Source organism: Podarcis pityusensis (assembly GCF_964106645.2).
Source record: "Podarcis pityusensis genome assembly, chromosome: 12".
Taxonomy (NCBI): Eukaryota; Metazoa; Chordata; class Lepidosauria; order Squamata; family Lacertidae; genus Podarcis; species Podarcis pityusensis.
In genome coordinates this window covers 57,156,855-57,179,131 of record NC_138037.1, presented here as the reverse complement: position 1 = coordinate 57,179,131, position 22,277 = coordinate 57,156,855, and the positions used below count along the sequence as shown (strand labels likewise).

The following is a 22,277-nucleotide window of genomic DNA, read 5'->3' as shown; positions in this document are numbered from 1 at the left end:
GTATTACTTCTGAGTCAATGTGCACAGGATTCCATTGTTACATCTCTATACAGGCTGCTGCTTTAGAAGAAAATTCTTTGCTTTTCTATAATGCTAGTACAGTAAACCTGTAACTTTTGCTTACATGATCACAGCTTTGAGTGTGTGCATGTGGAGGGCAATAAATAAATAAAGGGGGAGCTGGGGAAACCCACTGTTCCCTGCTCTCTGTTTATTTATTACACCCTTGCACCCACCTGATTTTCCTTGCTTAACTGGGCTTTGGGAAGGTGACACAAGGGCTCTAGCAGCATCCCAGAGCCCTCATGCCTCTTTCCAAGACCCTGGTAAGCAGCCCTCCACCTGGGGGGGGGGGCATTTCTGGGGGTTCCTGACTTTGCACAATTTTGCATTTGCACATGGACCCCCCCCCCCGAACCATACTTTCACAAAAACTACATTCCCACTGTAGTCTAAATCTAGTAAAGTTGCTCCTGGAAGGAGTCTGTCTGACTGTAGAATTTATCCTCGTGTTAGTCCGCAAACCCCAAATTCTGGGATCCCCTCCAAAACAGTGCCAAAATCTGGCAACAGTTTTGCAGCATTTTGCGAAAAAAATCCTGTGTTTTGAAGCACCCAATAAACTGAGCAATTGCTACTCAAAGCTAGGGTCATAGCTATCACCCCAAAACCCAGTGTTGACCAATTCACCGCAAAACAGTGCCAAAGTGTGGCAACAGTTTTGTAGCGTTTTGCAATAAAACCCCACATTTTGCAGCACCCCACCAACTGAGCAGATGCTCCGTAACTTCAGAAGCATAATGTGTGATAAGTGAATGGAAAGAGAACAGTCTGGGGAATGTGTCTGCAGATTCCACATTTTAACAGCTTTAATATTAAAACACCATTTATGAATTGTAATGTGTAGTAAACGTGAGTCTTTGGAAAGTTAGCAATTTAATAGTTGTATGGTTTCCTTTGAGGAGTTATTCAGATTTTAAAGGCAGCAGAATTTAAATATTGTCATCTTTACAGAGGTAAGAGGAATTCAATATATTTCCTGAAGGTCTCCAGGATATGTCTTGGTGGCAGTGTGTAACCAGGGATCCAGAAAGCTCTTCATGGAAGGTCACCTGTAGGATTTGAATTATGTCAAGAAAAATGGGGGTAGGGTATTGCCAAGAATATGAGTGGCAATTGCTCAGTTGGTGGGGTGCTTCAAGACGTAGATTTTTTGCTGGAAAACACTGGAAAACAGTTGACACACTTTGGCACTGTTGTTGAGTGAATCAGACAATGTGAATTGGGGTGATAGCAGTTGCTCAGTAGGTGGGGTGCTGCAAAACACGAAGTTTTTGCTGTAAAATACTACAAAACAACTGCAAAACTTTGGCACAGGCTTGGAGGAGATTCCAAATTATGGGGTTCATAGTTAATTTGACTCCTTGGCTCCACTAATGTTAACAGATATTACTAGTTTCATTACTGTAACAGTTAATAGCTACAATATGCAGTGCAGATATGATTCATTTTGAAATAAGAATATTAGTGAAGAGGCTGCAAAGGAAAAGATACCTGCAACAACAGCAACAGCAGAAGCCTCTTCCAAAAGCAATCCCCAAAATAGGGTGTGAACATTTCATTGTGGTGTTTATAGGCAGCCCTAGAAAAATTGAAAACACTTTTAAAAAAAACACAAGCCCATGAACTGATGAGGTTCTAAAGTTATTTGTGGTTTGGTTTTTTACTCAAGAAATATTTGCAGTATTTATCTGGTGGATTGTTAGTAGGGTTGCCATATTTTAAAAAGTGAAAATCCAAACACAATCCGGATTTTCCTGGCCATTTAAGCTATTTTCTGCCTGGCGTCTGAATCCCAGCTATGTCATGGCAACCCTATGTTCGACAACCGAGCTTCCACTGTATATGGGTTTGTTCTTTGTTTTATTTTAATGTACCTGTCTATTGGAAATATTTAAGTTGTGCACATTATTTTCATGTCTGAACATCTGTTTGCTTGTGAGTCAGAGTTTGACCTTCCTTCCCAGGAGATATGCCTTCATGCTTTAAGATGCAAAGGTTTGTTTTTTTGTTTGTTTCCGTAAAATGTATACACCACTTGATTGTAGTTAAAAACCACAAAGTGTTTAGATGTACCATATTTTTCGCCCTATAGGGCGCACCTAAGTTTTTTTTTGGGGGGGGGAATAAAGAGGAAAAAAAAATTCTCCCCCAGGCGCGGGGCTGGGGCAGGGGAAGCCCGAACTTCCCCCGACCCCAGCCCCCAGAACAGGCTGCTATTCGCAAGCCTAGGGAGCCCGGCGGGAAATCCCGCCGGTCTCCCCAGGCTTGCGGATATCTGCCCGAAGCCCGGGGCGCGCTGCTCAGGCTTGCGGATAGCTTCCTGAAGCCTGGAGAGCGAGAGGGGTCGGTGCTCACCGACCCCTCTTGCTCTCCAGGCTTCAGCGAAAGCCTGCATTCGCCCCATAGGACGCACACACATTTCCCCTTCATTTTTGGAGGGGGAAAAGTGCGTCCTATAGGGCGAAAAATACGGTATATTTAATATTTTATGTATTTCGTAGAATCGTAGACTTGTAGAGATAAAAGGTCCCCAAGGGTTCTCTAGTCCAACTCCCTGCGATGCAGAAATCCCAAACATGGTAGGTAGTCATCCAACATCTGCTTAAAAACCTGCAAGGAAGGAGAGCCCACCACCTCTCGTGGGAGTCTGTTCTCCTTAACATTTTCTTACATTTTGATTTTCATCATGACCAATCCTTGTCAGTGAGTTTTTATGGATGGTGGGGCAGGTTATACAAAGAACATTCTCCTTCAGACTTGGCACTTGAGGCTGGAGTGCCAGTCCAAGACAACACAAGTCTGTATATGGATCTTTGCACACAGAGGTGCTGCAGATGTGCAAAAAGCAATACAGAAAAAATGGAGACAATGAGGACAATGCAGAAAATTAATGTCATGAAAACGGACAAAAAGGGCTGGTGCAAGTACATCCAGAGTGTGTTTTCCTGTTGAAATGAACCAGGACACCTCAGGGCAATATTGCTCTCGCACAGCTCCCATTCACATAATTTTTTTAGTGACTCCTTTGTTGCTGATTGCTGATGCCTTACTGTGCTGTCTCCAGCTATGGCTGCAGCTGCAAACAAAAAACGACAACCTCGTAGATAATTTAGGGGGGTTGTTAAAATTGGAGTAGTATGGTAACATAAGCTAGGCTGTGTTGTATTAGATCTATTATTTTGAAGAATTCTACTGCTTCAGTCTTTGATTTTAAAAAAAAACGAAAATTAAAGGGACTTGTTATTCAAACCAGGAAATTGTGGGTGAGTCTTTTAAAAAGAAAAGAAAAGAAACATCTTTGCAAGAGGAGCAGGGATTAACAAAAAGTGAAGATTAAAGGCACAGTTAAAATGAGCAAATAGCTCAGAATTCAGAGGAGACAAAGTGGGTGGTAAATGAGGGAAATGTGTAGGAGTGTCAGAGTCATGGGAAGGAAGATGTACCACTTCATTAAATCCAGAGCATCCTACTTGGCTCAGATCACCAGATGGACACCTAATGCAAGTACACCCAGACCACAACTGCTGTTAGGGAAATGTGCAAACAAGGGCTAAATCTCCCCTGCCTGTGCAGAATTGTAGAAATTTAGGATTAAAGGGACCAGGTATGGGTCATCCAGATGTGCTCCTGTTGCAAGAGATGATGACAATACGGGATGTATGCATTTAACTTTTTATTTCTTTATATAAATAAATCTAGATAACAGGACTCAAGGTGGCTTTTATTTATTTACAATGTTTGTATTATGCCCTTCTTTACCGACTGCATTCAGGTTTCTTAGTTTTGGCATTATTGGGGATTCTTGTGAGGGAATTTCTGACTTTTCCCTGGTTTAGGTTATTTTGGGCGCAGACCTTCTCGGGGCCTTCTGCTGCTCATGCCCACTGGCTTACAAAAAAGAAGGCAAATAATAAATGTAAATAAAACAGAATCACGTTAATTGTGTCTCCGCTGGATCCAGAGTGCTGTTCTTTCATGGCTTTTTGTTTCTTTGGGCTATTGGAGAAAATGATCAGTACAGAAGCACAGCCTTTTGCGTTGCGGATGCTTCCCAAGGCAGGCTGGTAAAACACACAATTCCCTTGTTAAATGCAGCTAAGTCTAACTTCCAGGCATCACAGACAAGGAGTTCTTAGTAAGACATCATAAACTCTTCAGAAGGGCATGTCACAGGTCTTGCCCGCTTGCTGTGGTGTTTGTTGCTGGTTTATGTATGATATTTACAGAGTTTGGGGATTTCACTGAAGTATAGAATTGATAGTCCTGATTATATGCTTAGGTTGGTAGCAGTTAGAGCTTTCCTATTAGTTCTTTTGGGTACTACTTCAATGGAGTTCACTTTGAAATAAATTTGTATTTACTTCTATATGATTGATTGAGCTGAGTTTGTGATCATTGGGTATATTGGGGAAATGAATTAATTTATAATTATAAATTCAAATTTCATATCTTTTAAATTAATTAATTGTGTTGATTGGTGGGTGCATTGGGGAATTCAGTGGATTTATATTTATGAATAAATACAGTTCTGTTTAATACCTTTTGGAATTAATTCATTGGGTTATTGATTGGTAGGTACACTGGGAAAATAAATTATTTGTGTTGCCTTCTTTGATTCTGGCACATTTGCGGATTTGTTTAAAAGTGTTACCAAGTTCATAATAGTGTTTTGTCACAGTGGCTTCTCAATTAATGGAACCTAAAATTGCACCAATTATCAAGGGGGGGGTGTCCATGATTTTTTCTGTGGTTATGGGGGGGGGGTCCTCGTCCTCATAAAGGTTGGCAACCACTGGTCTAGCCTTCTTGTGAGAGTGAAGCAGATGCTTCCCACCATATATGCTATGATACAAATGATAAAGAAATAATAAATAATTCTAATGGTTTGATTAAAAAACCAATGGTTGTCATAAGCCAAGCCACATCAGTTCCACATATGATGTCAAAACAAGGTACAATTTGCTGAAGGGGCTGTGTGATGTCTTCTCCAAAGGACAACATGAAATTGTCAGGTAGTTCTTCATTCTTGAAACTTTGTTCACTTTTAAGTAATTAGAGGAATAGAAAGACTAATGCAGCCTCACTGTCAAATTTTGGGATGAAAGTTGGCAGTGAGGAAGAAAAACATGACTCAGAAACTGAATGGATAGGCTTTGCTGTAAATAAATATCTGCGTCATCCCACCATTTAATTTTTGTAGGGATGTTTTAGCATATAAAATAATGTGCCATTTCAGGTTAATTTCTGCCCTGCAGAACTTCATGAAACACTCTAATGTTGACTAATAACAGCAATTTGTCATGTGAACCTATCAAAATAATTGGCTGTGCTTCATCGGCAACGGCTGATCAGTCTGCGTAGCAATACCTTCTGTCACCAAGATGATATACAGTAAGTGCACAGATGTTATTTACGGTATCTCACTAATTCTTCTTGTATTATGGGCTGTATTTCTTCTTGTGCACAATCAGCTTGCCATTTTTAAAATGAGCCCTGCACAAGATTTTCAAATCATTTCCAAATTTATGGGAATAAGTGGGTACTTGAACGATGCTTTAGATGCTTTAAATCATGTTTCCTTTTGAAGTGTGTGGGAATTAGCAAAGTTTTTAATAATGTTGGATTGAGTGATAGGGACAAAAGACCCTTCTGAAATGTAGGTAGTTCCTATTCTAATTATAAAAGCTTCTTAACAGAATGCACAGAAACACACAGTTGCAGCAGTGTCTGGCAAATTATTGAACCCGAAGGCTAGAGCCAACTTGTATACTTTATACATACAGAATTAACATCCTTTGTACAGTGTAGATGAGAGTTTTGCAAGGACTAGAGTGTGCAAGCAATACTATTCTATTCCAACAGTGAGTTGAAAGTCCTTGCCTAGTCTGCACTTGTATTGGAATGAGATTTTGGAATCTTGAGGTGATTAAATGGATTTAAAATAGCAGGTGGGGGTATTCTCCTTTTGAATGCTACCCTGCATTTTAAAAAATCCCAGCAATTAAAATACAAGCAACACAGCAGGGTGGGAGGGGGGGCGAAGTTTCCATCCAGGAAAGGGGACAAAGAGAAATGGCCAGATGAAGTCGCTTCCTTCCCCCTAACAATTGTTATGCCTTGTGTCCTGGGACTCAACCAAGGGAAACCAGAAAACATCCATAGAAGTATAAATGACAAGACAATCTGGTTTGGCTATGGTTTGAACTGTTTCAAAAATAGCTTCAAAAATAGTCCCACACTAAAGGGGGAATTATGAATCTGACCACCTTGGTGCACCCTTTGCAAGAAGCGAGAGAAGGACAGATAACAGGAGTTTTATCAGTGAATGTCATTTTTTCCATTTTTCTTCTTTTAAAGCAGGAATGAAAAATGTCTATATTTTGTAGTCCATTTTACTCTCCAGACCAGTGGTCAGCAGGGGGCTGTCACTCATACCTTGTGGGGGGGCAGACTATATGGGGGGGGAATGAATTCCTTTGCCCCACAAATAACCCAGAGATGCGTTTTAAATAAAAGCACACATTCTACTCATGTAAAAACACGCTGATTCCTGGACCGTCCGTGGGCCAGATTAAGAAGGCGATTGGGCCAGATTTGGCCCCTGGGCCTTAGTTTCCCTATCCATGCTCCTGACAGTGATCTGGGTAATGGGAGGTGTACTTTTTAATACAACCAATGAACTTCTTATAGTTTCTATAATAAAGTTGACACTGTCTAGGATAAAGGTGACTCCGTTATTAGAGTGTCTCCACCCTCATTGTTCTACCCGGACACTGAGGTCCAGCGCCGAGGGCCTTCTGGCAGTTCCCTCACTGCGAGAAGTGAGGTTACAGGGAACCAGGCAGAGGGCCTTCTCGGTGGTGGCGCCCGCCCTGTGGAACGCCCTCCCATCAGATGTCAAGGAAATAAACAACTATCTGACTCTTAGAAGACATCTGAAGGCAGCCCTGTTTAGGGCAGTTTTTAATGTTTAATGCTGTATTGTGTTTTTAATATTCAGTTGGAAGCTACCCAGAGCAGCTGGGGAAACCGAGCCAGATGGGCGGGGTATAAATAATAGATGATGATGAAGATGATGATGTCAGGTATGCCAAGGCCTTCTGAGAGAGATGTGACATTAAAACATGGAATAGTTCAATTTCCTACTGCTTTTGAAAACTTTTTTATAAGGAAACTATAGGAAAACCTTTTACCAAAACGGGGAAACATTTGATTAAAATTTGGTGGGTTTACTGGGTGCTCTCTGTGGCGCAGTGGGCCAGTCCATCTGGCTGTTAACCAGAAGTTTGGTGGTTCAAGCCCACCAAGGGATGGCAGTCGGCAGGATTCCTGCATTGCAGGGGAGTTGGACTAGATGACCTTTGGGTTCCCTTCCAACTCTGATTCTGTGATTCTGCTAGAGGCTAGCTATGACCCATGGACTCCCTCTTTAAAGCAGAGTTGGTTTGATTAGGAGAAGTGCACAGATCTTTTGGGGAACATAAATCATGTACAATTCTTTTTTTTATTTCATTTTCATTCTCATCTACCAACCAAATCTTGTATGTGGTTTGAAAGAAATGCTCAGTTTCTATTATTATTATCATTATTGCTCCTCGGGAGGTCCATTAAAATAGGATATATCATTTTCCATTTGATTAGATTGCATTTAGCTAGCAATTTCGATAGCTAGCTGTCACTTTCAAAATACTGTCAAACTCTTATCTTCTTTTATTGTTGCACTTCTGTTATTTCAACAATAAGATTAGGGAAGATCAAAATATAGAAGCAGAATGTAATTGGTATCAAGCAGAATATTCTGTAATGTCATAGAATGGTGATTGATGGGTATGCAAACATAAAATGTTAATATCTTCAATTTATTGGGACGTTTGCTAGAAATTGTAACCTGTAAAAGCTAAGCCTTTCTAAGCCCTTTGGTGGAACTCAGCTTTGGCCACGTCATGCCCATTTTTGGTTTATGGTTGCCCTGAAATGCTTCCATTAAAAAGTGAAGAGTTTGTTTTCTCTTAAAGTTGCTAGAAGCCCTTATCAATGTAAAAAAAGGTAAAGAACCCCTGGACAGTTAAGTCCAGTCAAAGGCAACAATGGGGTTGCAGCAATCATCTTGCTTTTCAGGCTGAGGGAGCCAGTGTTTGTCCACAGACAGCTTTCTGGGTCATATGGCCAGCAGAACTAAACCACTTCTGGCGCAACAGTGACAAGTGCCAGAGCACACGGAAATGCTGTTTACCTTCCCGCCGGAGCGGTACCTATTTATCTACTTGCACTGGCGTGCTTTCGAACTGCTAGGTTGGCAGGAGCTGGGACTGAACAATGGGAGCTCACCCCAATTGCGTGGATTTGAACCGCCGACCTTCGGATTGGCAAGCCCAGGAGGCTCAGTGGTTTAGACACCTTTCTCAACACTAGTAATGTACAGTGGAGCTTGCTTTGTTTTTCTTTGTTAGAAAATAACTTGAAGCATCCCAGTTCTTTAGAAAAATCAATGGTGGCACCTTGTTTTAAGACAAGCAGGTATAGTCCTAGTCAAGCTCCTGAATGGGACACCAGTGGGAGCCCCAAGTAAGAACAGTATGTGAAAATTTTTTAAAGTTCAACAGTCTGATATTCTGTCTTTCTGAACACATTATATTATTTCAAGAACCTTGTGAGGCATGTTACATGGTGAGAGCTGGGGCCTTAGAAAGCCCTTTTATATGCCATGTTAGACAATTTGTCTAACTGACCTAGTGTTGTCCTCTCTGAGTAGCAGTGGCATTCCTGAGTTTGGAGCAGAGGTCTTTCACATCACCTACTGGATCCTTTTAACTGCTTCATGGCTGAGTGGGCATTTGAACCAAAGTCCCAGTCCAATCCACCACTCCACCCGAGCAGCACAACTGACTTTCATGCCAGCAACAGAATAAATTAAAATACTGTATCAAAAGACAAGACTCATGTATGTGATGGCACCTACCCTTCATTGTTGTTGTTTTTTAAAAAATTCCCTGCATATTGAAATTCGACTCTTTTTAAATTAACATTTTAATTACTGTTTATGTGTCTTGATTTCATAATGTGTGGCTAAGTTAATAAGATGAAAAATTGTGAAAGAATGGAAGTCCACTCATGGTGATGTTTCCCTGAAAAGTTTGTTCAAAAATACATTGAGTTTGATTTGTATGCCCACAGTTAATTTGCATTAAGTATGTAGAGAATTCCAAAAATGCAGCATTGAGAGCTGGAGATGAAAAGATTAGTAATAGTGAATGCAGTGCATTGCTGTGCAACTCCTGTCCACAGCCCTGTATTCATAAGGAAGCCCTTTCAAGGATTACACTGACACAGATTTTTCAAGTAATTTCTCTCATGGGATGGAAGACTTCAGCTAGCTCAAAAGGCATTTGCTCTTGAAATTCATTCCTGTGGATTTGTTTTTCAGACATATGGCTGCTCAAGTTGTAAGATCAGTTCAATATTTTGGTTACACTCTAAGAAATAGACTTTGATGCCAGTCAGGGGCTTCATTTTCCTTTTATAGTATAATAGATTACATTTCAAAAGGTGCGGTAGTACGGCAGTAAAAAAACAAAAAGAAACCCTCAGCTCACCCTGTTTCTTCCACCTAAAAATCAAAATCAAAATTGCTCTTTATATAGTAATGCACTCACACAAAGAAATATTAATGAAAGTCCAGAAAGATTAATAGTCCAAAGAGATATTAATGATCATAGAATCATAGAGTTGGAAGAGACCACAAGGGCCATCGAGTCCAACCCCCTGCCAAGCAGGAAACACCATCAGAGCACTCCTGACATATGGTTGTCAAGCCTCTGCTTAAAGACCTCCAAAGAAGGAGACTCCACCACACTCCTTGGCAGCAAATTCCACTGTCGAACAGCTCTTACTGTCAGGAAGTTCTTCCTAATGTTTACGTGGAATCTTCTTTCTTGTAGTTTGGATCCATTGCTCCGTGTCCGCTTCTCTGGAGCAGCAGAAAGCAACCTTTCTCCCTCCTCTATGTGACATCCTTTTATATATTTGAACATGGCTATCATATCACCCCTTAACCTCCTCTTCTCCAGGCTAAACATGCCCAGCTCCCTTAGCCGTTCCTCATAAGGCATCGTTTCCAGGCCTTTGACCATTTTGGTTGCCCTCCTCTGGACACGTTCCAGTTTGTCAGTGTCCTTCTTGAACTGTGGTGCCCAGAACTGGACACAGTACTCCAGGTGAGGTCTGACCAGAGCAGAATACAGTGGCACTATTACTTCCCTTGATCTAGATGCTATAGTCCTATTGATGCAGCCCAGAATTGCATTGGCTTTTTTAGCTGCCGCGTCACACTGTTGGCTCATGTCAAGTTTGTGGTCAACCAAGACTCCTAGATCCTTTTCACATGTACTGCTCTCAAGCCAGGTGTCCCCCATCTTGTATTTGTGCCTCTCATTTTTTTTGCCCAAGTGCAATACTTTACATTTCTCCCTGTTAAAATTCATCTTGTTTGTTTTGGCCCAGTTCTCTAATCTGTCAAGGTCGTTTTGAAGTGTGATCCTGTCCTCTGGGGTGTTAGCCACCCCTCCCAGTTTGGTGTCATCTGCAAATTTGATCAGGATGCCCTTGAGTCCATCATCCAAGTCGTTGATAAAGATGTTGAATAAGACCGGGCCCAAGACAGAACCCTGTGGCACCCCACTAGTCACTCTTCTCCAGGATGAAGAGGAACCATTGATGAGCACCCTTTGGGTTCAGTCAGTCAGCCAGTTACAAATCCACTGAGTGGTAGCATAGTCAAGACCGCATTTTACCAGCTTCTTTACAAGAATATCATGGGGCACCTTGTCAAATGCCTTGCTGAAATCAAGGTAGGCTACATCCACTGCGTTCCCTTCATCTACCAGGCTTGTAATTCTGTCAAAAAACGAGATCAGGTTAGTCTGACATGACTTATTTTTCAGAAATCCATGCTGACTATTGGTGATCACAGCATTCCTTTCTAGGTGCTCACAGACTGTTTGCTTAATGATCTGCTCCAGAATCTTCCCTGGTATTGATGTCAGACTGACTGGGCGGTAATTATTTGGGTCCTCTCTTTTCCCCTTTTTGAAAATAGGGACAACATTTGCCCTCCTCCAGTCTGCCGGGGCTTCGCCTGTTCTCCAGGAATTCTCAAAGATGACTGCCAGTGGTTCTGAGATCACATCTGCCAGTTCTTTTAATACTCTTGGATGCAGTTCATTTGGCCCTGGAGACTTGAATACATCTAAACTAGCCAAGTATTCTTGTACTATCTCCTTAGTTATTCTGGGCTGTGTTTCCTTTGCTGAATCATTTGCTCCAAATTCTTCAGGTCGGGCATTGTTTTCTTTATCGGAGAAGACTGAGGCAAAGAAGGCATTGAGGAGTTCAGCCCTTTCTGTGTCCCCTGTTTGCATTTCACCATCTTCTCCTCTGAGTGACCCCACTGTTTCTTTGTTCTTCCTTTTGCTACGAACATACCCATAAAAGCCTTTTTTGTTGCTTTTAACCTCTCTAGCAAGCCTGAGTTCATTCTGTGCTTTAGCTTTTCTGACTTTGTGTCTACACGTGCTGGCTATTTGTTTGAATTCCTCTTTGGTGGTTTCCCCCCTTTTCCATTTTTTGTACACATCCTTTTTTAATCTTAACTCAGTTAAAAGTTCTTTAGATAGCCACCCTGGCTTCTTTAGGCACCTTCCATGTTTCCGTCTCATTGGTATTGCCTGAAGTTGTGCTTTTAGTATCTCCCTCTTAACAAACTCCCAGCCATCATGAACTCCCTTTCCTTTTAGTATTAATGTCCATGGGATCTCACCCAGCACTTCCCTAAGTTTTATGAAGTCGGCTTTCTTAAAGTCAAGAAATTGAGTCCTAGTATGTTTGGCTGCTCCTTTCCGCTGTATAGTAAACTTCAGAAGAGCATGATCACTGTTATTCTTCTCTCCCTTAATTTTGACCCAAATGCTCTCACTTTGGCTTTGAGGTTCTAAATCTTGGATCTCTTCACAGGTATACACATCCCTGACATATAACGCCACTCCTCCTCCTTTCTTGTCTGGTCTGTTTCTCTGAAATAGATTGTATCCCCCCATTATTACATTCCAATCGTGGGACTTATCCCACCAGGTTTCAGTGATGCCTATTATGTCATATTTAGTTTGCTGTACCAAGAGCTCAAGCTCATCTTGTTTATTTCCCATGCTTTGCGCATTAGTGTACAGACATTGAAGTCCATTAATCATTCCCCCGTGTCTCTTATTTAAGGATTTTTTCCTCCCACCACTAGGTCTGCGTGCTGTTTGCTCCATTTGGTCTATGACATTTGGATGTTCATCTTCATCAATTGATAGACTCCTACCTTCAGGAGCACTGTCTCCCTCCCCCACATTAGTCAGTTTAAAGCCCTCCTGATGAGGTTTCTGAGATTTTTGGCAAAAACATTTCTCCCAACCGTTGTGAGGTGCAGCCCATCGCTTGCCAGAAGTCCATCTTCAAGAAACTGCAGTCCGTGATCTAAGAATCCAAACCGTTCCTGTTTACACCATTTGCGAAGCCAGCTGTTCACTTCCACTATTTTTCCCTCTCTCCCTGGGCCACGTCGTTCAACTGGGAGGACAGATGAGATGACAATTTGTGCATTTAATTGCTTCAATTTCCTGCCCAGAGCCTCGTAGTCTCTTTTGATCTTCTGGAGGCTATTGCTTGCAGTGTCATTGGTTCCCACATGAACCAAGAGGAAGGGGTATTTGTCAGTGGGTTTTATGATTCCTTGCAGTCGTTCAGTTACACCTTGGATCTTAGCCCCGGGGAGACAGCACACTTCCCGAGACATCTTGTCAGGCCCACAGATCACTGCTTCTGTTGCCCTCAGTAGGGAATCCCCTATCACCACTACACGCCTCCTCTTAGGTTTGGTCGGGGTTCTTCCGTGAGCTGTCCATTCCAAGGTTGCCTGCACATTCCCTGAGGACTGACTTTGCTGCTCGTCTTCATATACCTGATTGACTGTAATGAGGGAGAGATCCTCAAATGGAGTCTGCTCTTCGTCTTCCATGCTAGGGCAGAGGACCTCAAAGCGATTGTGTATTTCTAAACAATCAGAGCGAACCCTGGGCCTCCTACTTCTTTGAGTCATGTTTCTCCATATATCTGGCTCCTGTGTTGGTGAACTAGCCTCCTTCTCAGGGGAGTCCCCTCTCTCCTCCTTGGTGGAGACGGTGTGCTCTGTTGCTTCCAAGAAGAGCTCCAGCTCTCTAATTCTTTGGAGCGTAGCTACACCTTCCTCCAGTTGCTGGACTTTGTCTTTTAAGAGGGCAATCAACATGCAATTGCTGCAGGTAAAGCTGCCTGCAACCTTTGGCAAGATGGCAAACATTGCGCAGGAACCGCAGGCAGCTGCAGCTGTTCCCTCCCCCTCCATCTTGAGAACGTGTCGTTGGGGGTGGCTACAGCGGTCCTCCATCATAAAAAGCGTGAAGACAGGACAAATAACTCCCCCCACAAAAAAACCTAGGTCTCCCCCAACAAACGTTTGAGACTAGCTCCCCTAAATCTAAAAGATGGATCAAACTGCGCGCGCCGCTAGGCCTGCAAGCTCTGATTAGCTCCTCCCACAGCTAATCACCTTCCTCAACAGAAACCCTGCCCCCTCTGACCTTTGCACAGGGAGACCAGCTAATCAGCCACAAAGAAACACACACACACAAGAAAAAAGATTAGTCCATTAATTAATGATTAATGATACTGTTGAACTACCTCATGAACATCAGTTGTCTTTTCACTGCTATTTTCCTTGTCCAGTTCAAGAACATATTTTGCTGTTGTTTACACAAATGCAGACACAAAGCAATGACCAGGCAGCCAAAGACACCATTAAATACCTCAGAGTCTTTTAAGGCGTGAATCTCCCATTGACACCAGAAGAATTTGTGCATATTTATACTTCACAGTAATGTACTCCACACTATTTATCTTTTCTTGTTTCATGTACGGTACACCAAATTCCATGTGGAATCTGAGATCTGGCCTATGCAGGCATTTCAGCTATACCAAAGCATATTTATTCCATATGCATATGTACCACCTAATACTTCAGCTGCTCTGTATTATATTATGATCACTATGTTGCCAGCAATCTTCTATTGAGTTAATCTAGCATGAGTAACATGCCAAGAACTCCAGGGGATAGCGGTATGTAGATTTGTATTGGCTTGAGTTGAAGGCCCATCTTTAGCTTGGATTGCTGTATAGCTTTGGTCAAGCCTCTCTTGTAGCCTCTGTTCCTCGTATGTCAGATGGGAGAATTAAACACCTCCCTCACAGAGTTTTTATAAGGATGAACTAGAGAAGGACTGTAAATTATCAAACACATCCAAAGAACTATAGTAGTAATGTGGAGACCCATGGAATTTTACAGACATTTGGTAGACCAAAGGCATTGGAGAACCATGCTCATGCTTCACTGGGAGCAGATTTCCATCTTGTGGTGGGGAGCATCCAGACATCACTTTCAGAATCAAGGTAAAATCTGTGCTAGCATACATTCAGCAGGAGTTCAATGAAATGATCCAAAGTATAGAATAAGGGAAAATGCAAGGGAGAATAGGAGCTGAAAGCAAGGAATACAGGGGGGTACGGAAGTCCTGATTTGTAGGCAATAGATCCCTAACATCTTGGTGTTTATATATGACTCCTAGCAGATTTAGAGATTACTTTGGGAACTAGTCACAGCTTGGGAAATAACTGACAGAAAGTGGAGAGGTTTCCTACTTCCTAAAGCTGTGAATCACATTTGGATGACTTCTGTACCTAACCTAGGATTTTTTAAAATCCTGAAAGCTAACAGACCCAGATTTCTAATGCCAGGAACACTTGCACTTCAGAAATAATTTTAGAAATCTCGTGTGAGCCATGGAAGAATAACAAGAATGGAATAAACAAAGAACAGTACTTAAATAAATAATAATAATAATAATAATAATAATAATAATAATAATAATAATAATAATTTATTACTTATACTCCACCACTCTGGCTGGGTTTCCCCAGCCACTCTGGGCAGCTTCCAACAAGAGATTTAAAAAAATCAGTCATTAAAAACTTCCCTAAACAGCATGCAGCAATCAGTGTGACTGGTACAGAGCTAGCACATGCTCTGGTTGCATTGCCCCCACCAAAAACATTATGCATCAGTTGAAGTTTCTGAACCGTCTTCAAAGGCAGCACCACATTGAAAACGTTACCATAGTCTGATCTAGATCTTACTTGCTGAGACAAGCTCCAGTTGTCCTATATAGTGTTGTAGCAGGCTTATTAGTCAGGTTGTAAAAAGAATACCTTGTTGTTGTTGTTGTTTAGTCATTTAATCATGTCTGACTCTTCGTGACCCCCTGGACCAGAGCACGCCAGGCACTCCTGTCTTCTACTGCCTCCTGCAGTTTGGTCAGACTCATGTTTGTAGCTTCGAGAACACTGTCCAACCATCTCGCCCTCTGTCGTCCTCTTCTCCTTGTGCCCTCAATCTTTCCCAACATCAGGGTCTTTTCCAGGGAGTCTTCTCTTCTCATGAGGTGGCCAAAGTATTGGAGCCTCAGCTTCACAATCTGTCCTTCCAGTGAGCACTCAGGGCTGATTTCCTTCAGAATGGAGAGGTTTGATCTTCTTGCAGTTCATGGGACTCTCAAGAGTCTCCTCCAGCACCATAATTCAAAAGCATCAGTTCTTTGGCGATCAGCCTTCTTTATGGTCCAGCTTTCACTTCCATACATCACTACTGGGAAAACCATAGCTTTAACTATACAGACCTTTGTCGGCAATGTGATGTCTCTGCTTTTTAAGATGCTGTCTAGGTTTGTCATTGCTTTCTCCCAAGAAGCAGGCGTCTTTTAATTTCATGACTGTTGTCACTATCTGCAGTGATCATGGAGCCCAAGAAAGTAAAATTTCTCACTTCCTCTATTTCTTCTACCTGTGCTGCTGCAAATTGCTGAGTTCAGGAGGACCCACAAGCTATGAACTTAGCCCTCTAAGGGGAGTGCAAGCCCATACCTTAGCCACAGCAATTTTACAGCAGGTCCCAAATGCACTCCTTTCTCTCCTGTTTCAGTGGAGTGATTTTCTGCTGGTTGGCATCAGCCTGTCTCAGGAGACAATGGAAGAGTTAATCTTCAGGGATGAAGTCAAATGGTTAGAGAGTTGCAGTGCTTGCTGTGCCTGTAGAGACCAATATAGGAGGGACATGTTTTGGTGGAGTGGAGGCAGATGAAGGAACCCGGTTTTGCTGCTACAGGTGCACCATGGCTTTTCCTCTTTCTGTGCTCCTCCCAGCAGTCATTCCTTCTCTGGTCACTGCTGTGGATACATGACCCTGACAGGTTGTCTCCAGGCGCCGTGGTCATCTGCAAGGGATTCCCAGAAAGCAGGGTTGATGGTGCCAGCCTTCATGTCAAATTTGCAGGTATCTTTGTAACACAGAGTTGGTCTACCATCATGCCTGTTGCTGGAAGCCAGCTCCCTATACAGCACGTCCTTTGGGATCCTGCCATCTGGCCAAACTAGGTCACCACATTCTCCTCCTGTAGCACCAGTGGAACTTATTTGGGCTCTTGGCACCACCTGCCTGTGGCAATTTCTCAATCTAGCCTGGAGCTTTCTTGTGCATATCACTGACTGAGAAAGTGGCACACATAATTTCAGGCAGAATGTATGTAGCCCCCTGTGAAGTTTACACTTCAAAAATTACATTATTTTGCTGCCCTTCATCATACAACAGAATTTTCAGAGGAAGCATTACAATTAGAGACTTCATGTTGCTTGAACGCACTATCATTGGAAGGCTGCTAGAGTTAACGTTTCTTTTTTTTTTTTCTTTTTCTTTTTTGCTGCAAGGCTCTACTGCTTTTTTCTTTTCTTTTTTTTAAAATAATTTTTTATTAAGGTTTTAAACAAAGAAAAAAGAAAAACAACACACACACAAAAAAAATACAAAATTTAACAATAAAAACACAAAACGTAACAATTAAAAACAAACTCTCTTTTTCATTCCCCATTTTAAATTACTTATTTTCTGGACTTCCTCATACCTCCCTCTTTTGTATTCCAATCCACATTATTTGTCCAGCAGTTTCTTTTCCACTTTTTTAAACCCAATCTTTAATTTAATAAAGTGTTAAAATATATAACTTCAACTTTTTTTAAACCTAATCCTTGTTCTTAATGTCATATACCTTTAAATTTTTCCCTTTTATTATCAAATTTCCATTTCTTTAAACATCTTTAATCTTGATCTTTAATCTTAATCTATCCTTAACTTTAACCTGTACAGCTGGAAACCACTTATTTTCAATCCAACATCACTCTAACATTCCTTAATTTTGCAGTATTTCTGAAGATAGTCTTTGAATTTCTTCCAGTCTTCCTCCATCGACTCTTCTCCCTGGTCACGGATTCTGCCAGTCATTTCCGCCAATTCCATATAGTCCATAAGTTTCATCTGCCATTCCTCCAGTGTGGGAAGTTCTTGTGTCTTCCAATACTTTGCGATGAGTATTCTTGCTGCTGTTGTTGCATACATAAAGAAAGTTCTATCCTTTTTTAACACCATTTGGCCCACTATGCCCAGGAGAAAGGCCTCTGGTTTCTTGGGAAAGGTATACTTAAATACCTTTTTTAATTCATTATATATCTTTTCCCAGAAAGCCTTAATCTTTGGGCACGTCCACCAAAGGTGAAAAAATGTACCTTCAGTTTCTTTACATTTCCAACATTTGTTATCGGGCAAGTGATAGATTTTCGCAAGCTTGACTGGGGTTATGTACCACCTGTATATCATTTTCATAATATTCTCTCTTAAGGCATTACATGCCGTAAATTTCATACCTGTGGTCCATAACTGTTCCCAGTCAGCAAACATAATGTTATGTCCAACGTCTTGTGCCCATTTAATCATAGCCGATTTTACCGTTTCATCTTGAGTATTCCATTTCAGCAGCAAGTTATAGAGTTAACGTTTCACAGGTGGGGGTATAATTGAACCCTTTGGTGAGAGTAATGGGAGATTTTCAAACAAGTTATTGTACTACTGTGCTACTGTTTGGTGTTTTCCAAAGTTAATAAAATTGTGTCCCCTCTCCAAGCATACTAACTCTTCCATGCCTTTCCCTAGAAATTGTTGTGGGTACACCTGCCCATCTCCTACATCTTCTTCACCTGCCCAGCTCCTTAACCATGTGTGTGCATCATTAATCCTCAGGCTCTTACACATCCCAGTCCCCACACCATTTAATCTCCCGCCTGAAATGACTGGGGTTACCACATTTGAGCCCGGCCCAGCATTAGCCCCAGTAACCCCAGGGCAGGTAGCTGCCAAGGCTCCATTGCCACAGGAGTGGACATCAGCATGCACACCGGAGCCAGCCTCTGTGCTGCAAGCCAACAAGCCAAGCAGAATGCTTCACCCCACCACCCCCACCCCCACCCCACCCCAAATCTTGCTGGTATCATAAATGCATCTCTTCTAAGAGAGGGGGTGTTATTTGGTTGTTGTTATTTTGGTTATATAGTGGTTTTTATGTTGATATTTTCTGTGAACCGCCCTGAGACCTCCAGGTATAGGGCGGTATATAAATTCTAATAATAATAATAGTGATATAAATTGTTCAGAAGGTTTGTTCCATCTTTCTGGTCCTTTTTTTACATTTTGAAACCTTATGCAATAATTACAGTCTTTTAAGGAAAGAAAAGGTAGTGTTAAGAAAGAGACCTTGAAACTGATGTGGAAAAACTCTTTTGCCGCTGCAACTGTCATAGTAAATATATGTTGTAAAAAATCCACAGTCAACCAGAAACCAGATGCTGTCTCAGAGAGTTAACTACTTTGAAAAATAACACTTCAAGATAGGGAGGAAGAGGGGCGAAGGAACCAGCATCTGCTGAAGTTAAAAGTTTCAGCAGCAGAGGGGCTGGGAGAGCAGTTGTCAAATTTGACACGTTCATATAGCTCTTGGTTTGAGGAGGTGTGCAGTGTTTCCTTACGTTTTGTGCCTTATGCCAGTGGCCAGGGCCAGCCCAGCCATGAGGCAAGGTGAAGCAACCACTTAAGGTGCAAGGTCTACATGGGCAGCAGATCCCCTTGTAGATCTTTGTTCTGGGCTGATCCACCCATGAAGCAAGGTAAGGCGACCGCCTCAGGCAGGACCAGATTAAAGCAGCCAGAAGCCCTGGGCTAGAAGACCTTGGGAAGCCCAAACTGAATAGCCTTTGATCATGAGAAACAAAAAATCATTCTCTTCTTTATCTACTCATTGAAAGTAGAGCATTGCTGAAACGTTAGCATTGATAAAAAGATTGTTTATTAATTTATAACCTTTAATAAGTTTATAGAAGTAGGGAAATAATTAAGACATTCACACAGAACATCCACAGAGGAATCATAGCTATGTTATAACATTGTACTATATAAGAAGTCAGAACAGTTTCTTTCAAGCAAACATCAATTATATCAATAAAATCAGTAAATCACAGTTCATCATTTTCTATGCAGACAATGCTTAGATCAGGCAATTGGTCTTGGGACATTGTTGACCATGGATCATGCTTTATCCTCTAGTCTAGAAAATGATCTTTCACCATTAATGTTACCATTAAACACAGGAACAATCTGAAATTTGTTTCCACATTTGGAAAAGCTGTGTGAACTTTCTGCTGGAGTATTATTTGATACATGTCTTGCTGGCTGAAATTTTATTTTTCAGGGTGAGCTTCTTTGATGTACAGGTGGAAGTGTAGATATTAAACAATATGGGGGATAGGATTGAGCCCTGCGAAACCCCACATTGAAGGTTCCACGGGGCTGAAAGCATTCCTCAAGTAACACCCTCAGATACATAACGTTCATGTTTACAGGTTGAAGAAAATCAAGTAGACCACACTGGGCAGTCTGCACAGACTGAAGAACAACTAGCTTACATACAAAACGCAGCCTCCCAAGAACTTCAAGGAGAACTGTTGTCAGTAACTACCACTACAAGTACAGAAACGTCTGGAGAAAGTGACAATGAAATGACAGGACCTAAAACCAAAGAATTAACACAAAGTGCTGAAGGAACATGTCACAAGATAGTTACACCAAAAGAAGCAGTTCAAACTCATTACTGTCCTAAAAGAATTTGAAAGCAAACCCAATGATTTCAGCAGAAACTTCAGGTAGTGCAGAATTCAGCAGTCAGGTTTTGACCAATTGGTTTTGACCAATAAAGCCTTAAAGGGCTCAGGACTGCAATACCTCAAAGACCGCCTGTTTCCATATGAACGTACCCGGACCCTGAGATCATCTTCTGAGGCCCTCCTTTGTGAGCCTCCTCCTCGAGAGGTCCGGAGGGTGGCAACACAAGAACAGGGCCTTCTCTGCAGTGGCTGCCCATTTGTGGAATGCTCTCCCCAGGGAAGTTAGCCTGGCGCCTTCATTACACACCAATAGGCGCCAAGCAAAAATGTTCCTTTTTAACCAGGCTTTTGGTTGGTCTATTTGACATCCTATACCCTTTTAAAATGTGGCTCTTTTCGGGGGGGGGCATGTTATTGGGTTGTTGTTTTTATTCTGATTATATACATTGTGATATTTACTGTGAACCGCCCTGAGACCCCCAGGTATAGGGCAGTATATAAACTCAAATAATAACAACAACAACAACAACATAGGGCTGTTTCTGCCTGCTGTACAAAGCACTATGACATGATTGGCTTTAAATGTTGTGTTCTTTTGGTCACTTTCATTTACTAGCACCACTTTCATATTGCTTACTCATTATTATTTTCACAAAAAGTCAAAATTAAATATTATTGTGATTCACAGTGATATAAAAGAATACTCACTTGTTCTCAAAATGCACACTATAATGATAGACAGTAATCTGAACACTTATTGCTTCATACCTAACGTTATAATTTGATTCTAAATAGCTTTAAAGCCTCCGCAAACTTTACTAAACAGTAATATGCACTTTTGTAACTGTTACACAGTCATAGGCTCATATGTCATGTGCGTAATGTTACTAAGCAACTGAGCTTAGGTAGTAAAATCTACATGCTTTAAAAAAATAAAATTGCAATAGGCCGAGGCCACTCTAGATTATGAGGTCCTGGGCTACAGTCTGCTCTGAATGTATGTAAATCAGGCACTGGTCCTTCTGGAGTTGTAGAAACCCAGCTCCCATCAGCCCCGGGCAGTGTGGCCAACAGCCAGGCGTGTTGAGGCTACATCCAAGAACCACAGATTCCCTGTTGCTGCCACAAAGCATCATCATCAAACAGCTCTGTGCCAAAATTTTTGACAAACAGTTGTTTTTCACTGATAAGCTTTACTACCTGTTTAGTCCTAGCAATGGCTGGCTGGTTGGTTGGTTGGTTGGTTGGTTGGCTGCTTTAAAATGTTCTCACAATTACCCTGCTGAGCATGAAACCACTCGTTTACATGAATTATGCCTCAGTATTGTCCTCCCAGGCTTTTGTGAGAGAGGAACAGGAGAACGGTGCAACATATATTATGGAGGTTTTTGGATTGGACTCCATGTCTAACAACGGCTTGTAAAACACCTATTTATGTGGTCACTTGTGGTGAGCAGGAATCAGTAAGAGCAGCTCAGCTGTCAGGACTGGGCCAGCTCCTAGTGGAACTTTACAGCCAGCTGCAGAACAGAAAGGTTTAGATTTGACGCAGGCGGAACAGCGGCCAGTGCCCAGTGCGACTCCCTCGGACATTGGAATGCCGGTTGCGTAGAGAACAACTGAGAGTGGGCTGGAACACAGCCAAAGCTCTCAGGAAGCTCAAACAGGTGCAAACAGACACAGAGACAGTCTAGATAAGCGGTTCTTAACCTGTGGGTCCCCAGATGTTGTTGAACTACAACTCCCATCACCCCTAGCTAGCAAGGCCACAGCTCAGGAGTGATGGGAGTTGTAGTCCAACAACATCTGAGGACCAACAGGTTGAGAACCTCTGGTCTAGAGGAACAGGAAGAGGTTGGAGCTGATCCAATAAGTCTGAAGAGTTGGCAAATGGGAGGGCTGCTGGACAGGAATCAAATAAGAGATGTAAGTTGCGAAAGTTCAATATCTTCTGTAGGAACCGGAGGAAGTCTTCAGAAGGGTCATTTTGAATGATAATGTCGGCAGCTTTGTTAGAGCCACCCAGAGCTATCTGTTTGTTTTTGCAATAA

General features: G+C 41.9%; 1 protein-coding gene across 15 annotated transcripts in view; it reads left to right on the top strand.

The window, feature by feature from the left end:
• The window catches only part of TPK1 (thiamin pyrophosphokinase 1), a 244,035-nt gene that overhangs the window by 132,367 nt on the left and 89,391 nt on the right, over positions 1 to 22,277 (top strand). The window lies entirely within an intron of this gene.